Source organism: Brachycentrus maculatus, unplaced genomic scaffold (assembly GCF_059751285.1).
Source record: "Brachycentrus maculatus isolate JH-2025_06_01 unplaced genomic scaffold, ASM5975128v1 h1tg000043l, whole genome shotgun sequence".
NCBI lineage: Eukaryota > Metazoa > Arthropoda > Insecta > Trichoptera > Brachycentridae > Brachycentrus > Brachycentrus maculatus.
The window spans coordinates 568,422-578,698 of NW_028280797.1; the positions used below are offsets into that span (position 1 = coordinate 568,422).

A 10,277-nucleotide genomic window follows, 5' to 3' on the forward strand; every position below is an offset into this window, starting at 1 on the left:
GAAAAAACGTTCGTGTTTTTCTAAAAAGATCTGTTGCACAGTAAAAAGTTCAATAAGTGGCTTGATATTTATTTTCAATACATTTCATTATATTTTAAACTTTAAAAACGATCTCCTGAAAAATAGCGAGTTGAAAATATATTAATCTAAAAATATGCCGCTTTTTCTGGGATATAGTACAATTTTTGGCATTCCGAAAACATGCACAACTGAATATTGACGATTTTTGATATATGACGTTGTTGAAAGGAGTGAGTGATATATCTGTAGTTCATCGCTCAATATTTTTATTGCGATCGTGTTTGTCATACTAATGTAAAAAAAAAACAATTAAACTTAGGGTTTAAACATGTAAAATATAAAGCAAAAAAGGTTTCAGTCAATAGGAAAATAAAAAAAACATAAGGTAAGAAGCATATTTAAAGGAAACAAATAAGAAAATATAACTAATCTCTAACACAAATCTTTCCATACAGCATTTTTTCAGTTCATTCATTCTGGATCCCTGACTAGGTTCTATTTTATACAATTTATTTACAACATTTTGAGTGTGTCCAAATACTTGTTCACATCATCTGGATTATCTCCAATTACAGGAGTTATTTTCATATTATCTTTTGACATCTCATCAAAGATGAAGAAGAATATGGAAGTCTGGGCATTTACGGGGCTGACGACCGTCATAGGCTGGTTTAAGTGATCACTTTACACACGTGTAACATTCACCCATTCTACCCATTATTGACAACCACACTACTCAAATTCTTGGAAGTTCTATATATATGAAACAATTTATAAACCTTGTTCTTGAATCACTAGAACTTCACTAGAGACATCTATTGGCGAGATGTAAAGAAGCTTTTTACTGAGCAGAAACTCTTATTTTAGTATGTGAGGTCCGAATCCTGGATTATAATCACACACATGAGAAACGCCAGAAAATACCATTTTCATTTTTATTATTTAAGCTTATAATTAAATTATCTGGTAAAATTATAAGCTGAAATAATAAAAATGAAAATGGTATTTTCTGGCGTTTCTCATGTGTGTGATTATAATCCAGGATTCGGACCTCACATACTAATATAAGAGTTTCTGCTTAGTAAAAAGCTTCTTTACATCTCACCAATAGATGTCTCTAGTGAAGTTCTAGTGATTCAAGAACAAGGTTTATAAATTGTTTCATATATATAGAACTTCCAAGAATTTGAGTAATGTGGTAGAATTACTGAATGGGTAGAATTACTGAATGTTACACGTGTGTAAAGTGATCACTTAAACCAGCCTATGACGGTCGTCAGCCCCGTAAATGCCCAGACTTCCATATTCCTCTTAATCTTTGATGAGATGTCAAAAAATAATATAAAATTTATGTTTATTTTATGTAATATGTCAGGCATCTGGTTAATTTGGGGTATACGCAATATATTGCAAGAACCTTACTTCAAACTTAGTTGATTTTATCGGCTGCACATGTATTTTATTATGTCTTCGTGCATTAAAATAATGAATTTCTCTGTTTAAAATCGGTTTGGTGTTGCTGTGAGTCGTTTTAAACCTTATTTGAAGAAAGAATGTCAAATTATAGCATCGAATCGAACCCGCAGACGTCTGCAAGCCAGTCTATCGCCTTACCGTTACGCCAAGTTGGGAAATTAGTATTAAATCAAGTCGTGTTTTGTTTGCAAATGGATGTTATAACACAGTCCACCACTCGAGACGTGACGCTATGCACGCGACCTAAAAACGATTCGGAATTATTAACCAATGCGTTGAGGATTCTAAAAAACCTCTGTCAATGTTAAAAATAGATTTTTTTATTGTTTTTTTTATGTCAGAATCATATCAAATCAACTGTATTTCTACTGACTGTCAATTTGACAGTTGACAGTTGATTATTAGTTAGTACGTTTTTTATGTGAAATATTATACTATAATTTTTAATTTTTTAATTTTTTTTATTTTATTTGGGATTTTTACAGCCAAAACAATATATTATACAACATTTATTAACAAAACTATGGCCAATTAAAAAAAGTCCTCCGATAATGCTATTCTTATGCAAGTTATGTTGGTTGGGGTGAGTGTGTGTGTGTGTGTGTGTGTGTGTGTGTGTGTGTGTAGTACCTATTTTGGAACAGGTAGATGATTTCGTGTATTTGGGTAGTATGTTTTCTAGGGATGGAAAGATTGATAAAGACATAGAAAGGAGAGTGAATGCTGGGAACAAAGTAAATGGTGCACTGAAATCAGTTATACCAAATAAAAACCTATCAGGGGAAGCTACACTGGCAGTGCACAACGGAGTCCTGGTTCCAACTGTAATGTAGATGTGCGAATAGTGAAATAAGGAAGGAATGCAAAGCTGAGATAAGCATTATCGATAAAATTAAGAAAGGTGTGTTGAGATGGTTTGGACATGTAGAACGAATGAGTGAGGAAAGAACGGTAAAACAAATTTATGGGGCGAATGTTAGCGGGAAAAGAAGCAGAGGAAGACCGAGAAAAACATGGCACGATCAGGTATGCCAAATACTTGAAAGTGGTCAGGTTAGGAGTCGTAACAATCGGCGAGTATGTATGAGGAGATGCATGAACGTGGAAGAGGCGAAGAATGTTTGCAAGGACAGAGTGGTGTGTCGCTCTATTCTCTCTGCCTACCCCTGCGGGGAAGCGGCGTGATGGTTAGTTAGTTAGTTAGTTTTTTTTTACGTTTTGCCAATTCACCATGATTAGACTGAATGACCATTTTGCGCGGCGTACGTTCGTAAACGGACCGAAAACCATATTCAGCTTGATCGTCTTTTTCGACGCAAAACCGTTTTTGTTCACCGATGAGGTACATTTTTTGTCAAATGGCTATGTTAATAAGCGGGATAGCTAATTCGGTGTGGAGAAAACCCAGAAGCCTTTGTCGAGACGCCCTTGCATCCGTTAAAAGTCACTGTTTGGTGTGCTTTATGGGCAGGTGGAATCATTGGCCCATATTTTTTAAAATAGGATGCCAGCCAGAATGTTACGGTCAATGAAAAGCGCTACAGAACCATGATTACTGACTACTTCGTACCTCAGTTGAATGGCATTGATGTGACATAATTGTGGTTTCAACAAGATGGCGCAACATGCCACACGGCGGATGTTACCATCAATTTATTGCGGGAAATTTGAATTTGTATACCTCAAAAAAAGCACCCTATACAAAGGCGTTTGCCCATTCGCAGCATCGATCAAATCGATCTTTTTCCTTTTATTTATTGTTTCGGCATTTACTTTGTGGCAAGACATGTTAAAATTATTAAGGAAACACTTGTTTTTATACCACTTGAGTTCATTAATGACTACTAGTTTCGGAAGCTAAACTAACCAACCATGATTAGTGACTTTTTCGAAACTCAGTTGAATAGCATTCATGGGACAGAGCAGTGGTGTCAACAAGATGGCCCAACATGCCACACGGCGGGTGCCACCATCAATTTGAATTGAATTTGTATACCTCTAAAAACACAATATATTAAATAATGCATTGGCTATCCGTAAAATTCCGTAAAATCTCTGTCAATGTTTAAACAAACCATGTTTTTTTTGTGTCAAACGGTTCAGTATATTGCTTTGATTGGCATGATTTTAAAAGACTTTAAAAGATCAAATGCAAAAATCGACTTATTCTATTCGTTTTTAATTCGATCTCCCATGTCTACTCTAAGGTGATTTAAATTCGGATATTGCCTCACATGACCCCTTGGAACACAGTATGTACCTTAAAAAAGGTAGCACTATCAAAGTCTACATATCAACAATATGATGTAAACACACATTATTTGCTTTATTGAGCAATTAACAGTTGAAAGTGTTAACTGTTACCGTTGTTTGTTTTGTCTTCGAACAGTATTGGACGTTAGCTTATTGTGTGTGGTCATACATTATATTAACACGCTCAACTAATAAGGACATATTTACAAAAGCAATTAAATTGTTAAAGATAACAAAATTTCTAAAAAAGATATTCTTTATAAAATAAAACAACTTTGTTTTAACCGCCTTTTATTGGTACAATTTATCCAACCGGTTTCGGCAAGAACCTTGTCATCAACAGGGACAATTCTATTCTATTCAATTCAATTCAATTCTAAAACATTGAAATACTCATAGTTAGGTTATAGTTAATTACCCTTCCTATAACTATGAGTATTTCAATGTTATAGAATTAGTACATAAACCCTGATGATGACAAGGTTCTTGTTGAAACCGGTTGGAAAAAGTGTACCAATAAAAAGTGGTTAAAACAAAGTTGTTTTATTTTATAAAGTTTATAAAATGTGCCACAAAGTATCTGCGAAAAACATTCAAGAAAATAAAAATATTCTGTTTATTGAATATTTACACTATCATTGATTGGTTTTCTTGTCCGCCTCGGTAGTGTGACGGTCAGCACGCTCGGCTACCGTACTGGAGGACCCGGGTTCGATTCACAGGGGGGTCAAATAAACGCAAGTGATTTTTCACTCTAATATTCTTTTAATATCACCCTGGACTGGTGCCTGAAGATAATCTTTTCTTCATGTATTAACGGTAAAGATAACACTGCTTTTACATAATGCAGTGCCCTATGCACCATCGGGTGCGGATAAGGGTTTGAAGAATGAAGAATGGTACCATACATGATAAAAATAGTGAAGGATATTGATAACATAAACAAACTAGGGCACAAAATGCCCAACCCTCTTCTAGTGGAACGGAAGGCCTGTTGACGACAGTCAGCAGTCCGGCTTCTCCTGAGGAGTGCGACGTGGTTTCCCCCCAGCAATGAGGAGATGCACGAATGTAGAAGAGGCAAAGAATGTTTGCAAAGACAGAGTGGTGTGGCGTTCGATTCTCTCTGCCTACCCCTGCGGGGAAGCGGCGTGATGGTTAGTTAGTTAGTTAGTTAAGTTTATTTTCATTAGTTTTAAAGTTTATATTTTATTGTAGCTTCCGAAACTAGTCGTTAAAATATAAAACTCAACTGGTAAAAAAACAAGCGTTTTATTTAGATAATCTAAAATATTAAAATAATTTATATAGAATCTAAAATAACCATCAAATGATTATTTTTATATTATTTTTTGACACCCCATCAAAGATGAAGAAGAAAGAAGTCTCGGCATTTACGGGCCTGACGACCGTCATAGGCTTGTTTAAGTGATCACTTTACACACGTGTAACATTCACCAATTCTACCCATTATTGACAACCACACTACTCAAATTCTTGGAAGTTCTTTATACTTATATGAACCAATTTTGAAACGTTATTCTTGAATCCTTAGAACTTCACAAGAGACATCTTTGACGAGATGTCGAAAAATAATATGAAAATAACTCTTGCAATTGGAGATAATCCAGATTTTGTGAACAAATATTTGGACACACTCAAAATGTTGTAAATCAATTATCTGGTCAAATTATAAGCTTAAATAGTAAAAATGAAAATGATATTTTCTGGCGTTTCTCATGTGTGTGATTATAATCCAGGATTCAGACCTCACATACTAATAAAAGAGTTTCTGCTCAATAAAAAGCTTTTTTCATCTCACCAATAGATGTCATACTCAAATTATGGGACACACTCAAAATGTTGACTATTTTTTAATGAAAACAACCTTTTTGTGAAGAAAAAAATTGCTACATTATTTTGCAGGTACGACATTAGTCGCTGGTCGCGCTGTCGTGTGTTGAGTTAGCCCTTAGTACAGCGAAATTTGTCCGAGTGATAATTCCATCTGTCAATGGAGTGATGCAAGAATCTGAGAACTCTACGCAACGCAGTAAAGGCTAATATTTGGTTAATTTTATCTCAACATTTTCCCTACAACGGATCATTTACACGATATGCTATTATTAGCTAATAAATTAATATGAAAAATCACAAGACTATCGGTTGCATTCTTATTGAAATCTGTCGAGAACTAAGGGAGATATAAAGGTTTAAACTTTACATATTTTAATAAAACGAAAAACGTGCGTTCGCATACGTCATCAAATTTCCGTCATCGAACGTTTTATGACGTCATATGGTTTATTCTCAATGGTATATAATATATAGCTGTAATAGTAGTAGTGTGGATTGTGTGGATTGTTTGTTTACCATTACACTACCATTTGTGTTATACAAATATGAGGGGAGGGTGGACCATAGACATCAACAAATAGAGCTGCCAATAATTTAGCGATGTAATCAATATTAAAATAAGTCCAACGTTTCTGTGACGTCATTCATTGCCAACTTACGAAAATAACGTTTTTTCGAAGGCGAATTTTCCAAAAGAAAATGAGGAATGAAAATATTGATTATATCGGCTGTTATAAACACTTCACGAGTCTAATACAATCCTTTATAGGTTGAGTATGTTAAATTAGATATTCCTCCCGTCTTTATAATCTTTAATATATATATATATATATATATATATATATATATATATATATATATATATATATATATATATATATATATATATATATATATATATATATATATATATGTATATATTATATATATATATATATATATATATATATATATATATATATATATATATATATATATATAATATATATATATATGTATATATATATATATATATATATACATATATATATATATATATATATATATATATATATATATATATATATATATATATATATATATATATATATATGTTTTGCTAAGTTTATATACATATCGCTCGCTCCTTTCAAGAACGTCATAAATAAAATAACTTGATTTTTCAGGAGAACGTTTTTAAAGTTTAAAAATAAATTAAAATGTATTCAAAATAAATATCAAGCTACTTATTGAACTTTTACTGTGCAACAGATCTTTTTAGGTAAAACCTGAAAGTTTTTTCTCCATTTGAAAAATATTTAGTATATTTAAAAAAATAATTAAACAATACCTTTTCTTCAAAATGCAAAAACAACACTTTCTGTCCTGTAGCGGGTAAATATTAAGTTAAAAATATGCCGCTTTTTCTGGGATATAGTACATTTTCTGGGCATTCTGAAAACATGCACAACTGATAATTGACGATTTTTGATTTATGATGTTCATGAAAGGAGTGAGCGATATGTAAACTAAGCACGACAAATAATAACAGCATTTCCGAAAAATTCAAATAAATATGACCTTGAGTTAGTTTTGCCCAAAAATGTAAATTATATAACGTCATAATTATGTATTATTTATGATAGTCAATAAAAATCCTTATTATTTAAACGACCGCATTAAAAGTTATTGATTTTTATGAAATCATTTTTAATTTCGATTAGACTGCAAATCACAAATATTTATATTTCACCTTGGAAACTTTGAACCCTATAATAGACTTGTAAACGGATTGATCGGCCTATAAAATGTAATGGACGAAAAATTCAATTACATTGCCTAAGTAAAAAAATATATTTGAATATTGCTCGTGTTGGGCTGTGGTCCCGTGGTTAGTGTCGCGGACTCTTGAGTCACAGTTTTTGGGTTCGAACTCACAGTATAATACCTATTTTTGATAATGTCTTCCACAGTTAATATGGTTATCCAACACGATGTCAAGTGTTTTAACGCAATGCCTACCACAGTTAAAACCGGGTGAGTGTTATTATCCTGATATATCGCTCACTCCTTTCAAGAACGTCATAAATCAAAAATCGTCAATTTTCAGTTGTGCATGTTTTCGGAATGCCCAGAAAATGTACTATATCCCAGCAAAAGCGGCATATTTTAAAGTTAATATTTACCCGCTACAGGGCAGAAAGTATCGTTTTTGCATTTTGAAGAAAAGGTATTTTTTTAATATATTGAATATTTTCAAATGGAGAAAAAACCTTCAGGTTTTACCTTAAAAGATCTGTTGCACACGTAAAAAGTGTAATAAGTGGCATGATATTTATTTTTAATACATTGTATTATATTTTTAAACTTTAAAAACGTTTTCCTGAAAAATCTAGTTTTTCGGTTTTTGACGTTCTTGAAAGGAGTGAGCGATATATATATATATATATATATATATATATATATATATATATATATATATATATATATATATATATATATATATATATATATATATATATATATATATATATATATATATATATATATATATATATATATATATATATATATATATATATATACACATATATATATATATATATATATATATATATATATATATATATATATATATATATATATATATATATATATATATATATATATATTATATCACGACATGTGTACTTGAAGAGATTCCAAGTTGATCTGCAGTAATATCACGTAGTGGTTTGTCACAGGCAAATTAATTTCGGACGTGAAAAGGTTTAGTAACAATCTTTATTTAGAACAAAGTCGCGACGTTTAAGCATCCTATTTCAAAAGTAAAAAAAATACTCCTTTATATATATATATACATATATATATATGTAGTAAAATACCTAGGTACCTACCTATACATTTTATTAAGAATATACAAATTATACCAACATAAAATTGTTCTACCACCAGATGTCGCATGCGTCGCACTGAATAAAACAAAAAACGTCAGATAGAAAAAAAATACATTCTGAACTGTCAGAATCAGATAGATAGATAGAAAAATATTACCACGTTATATTTATATATATATATATATATATATATATATATATATATATATATATATATATATATATATATATATATATATATATATTTATATATATATATATATATATATATATAATATATATATATATATATATATATATATATATATATATATATATATATTTATATATATAATATATATATATATATATATATATATATATATATATATATACATATATATATATATATATATATATATATATATATATATATATATATATATATATATATATATATATATATATATATATATTTATATATATATATATATATATATATATATATATATATATATATATATATATATATATATATATATATTTATATATATATATATATATATATATATAAATATATATATTTATATAAATATATATATATATATAGCCACTTATTGAACTTTTTACTGTACAACAGATCTTTTTAGGTAAAACCTGGTTTTTTCTCCATTTGAAAAATATTTTGGATATTAAAAAAAAATAATTCAACAATACCTTTTCTTCAAAATGCAAAAACAAAACATTCTGCCCTGTATCGGTCAAATATTAAGTTTAAAATATGCCGCTTTTGCTGGGATATAGTACATTTTCTGGGCATTCCGGAAACATGCACAACTGAATATTGACGATTTTTGATTTATGACGTTCTTGAGAGGAGTGAGCGATATGTTGCTGTTAACCCAAATAAATAAAAAATAAAAAATAATTTTATAAAATGCCCCGATTTCCATATTCTTCTTCATCTATGTTCAGATGTCAAAAAATAATATGACAAATAACTATAATTGGAGATAATCCAGATTAGTGAACAAGTATGTACACACTCAAAATATTGTTAATTAAAATTCTTTTTTTTTACTCACTTTTTGAACCTGCTATTGTTTTCGACTCGGGGTGTTTCGATTCGACGATGAAGCGACTTTTACACAACTACAGTACCGCCCGGCGCGACGTACAAAACTAGAGTGAGCAGCTAATGAAAATATTTTATGTGACTTGCGTAGTTTTGCGTCACCTCCGTGTACCGAGGTCCTAAGTGCGTCAGGCCTACTCAACATTTTTTTTCGAACCGAAACAAATGTTTAAACATCGTTGTAAGTAAATTATCTGGTCAAATAATAAGCTTAAATAATAAAAATGAAAATGGTATCTTCTGGCGTTTCTCATGTGTGTGATTATAATCCAGGATTCGGACCTCACATACTAATAAAAGAGTTTCTGCTCAATAAAAAGCTTCTTTTCATCTCACCAATAGATGTCTCTAGTGAAGTTCTAGTGATTCAAGAACAATGTTTCAAAATTAGTTCACATATATATATATATATATATATATATATATATATATATATATATATATATATATATATATATATATATATATATATATATATATATATATATATATATATATATATATATATATATATATATATATATATATATATATATATATATATATATATATATATATAGAAGTTCCAAGAATTTGAGTAGTGTGATTGTCAATAATGGATAGAATTGCTGAATGTTACACGTGTGTAAAGTGATCACTGAAACCAGCCAAGACGGTCGTCAGCTCCGTATGATATGAAG

General features: G+C 30.1%; 1 protein-coding gene across 1 annotated transcript in view; it reads right to left on the reverse strand.

The window, feature by feature from the left end:
* LOC148312324 (putative fatty acyl-CoA reductase CG5065) overlaps window positions 1-9,651 on the reverse strand; it is a 31,872-nt gene extending 22,221 nt beyond the window's left edge. The window contains exon 1 of the mRNA XM_088277486.1: window positions 9,548-9,651. The gene's annotated coding sequence lies outside the window, so the exon portion shown is untranslated. The remainder of the gene's footprint in view (window positions 1-9,547) is intronic.
* Window positions 9,652-10,277: the final 626 nt, after the last annotated feature.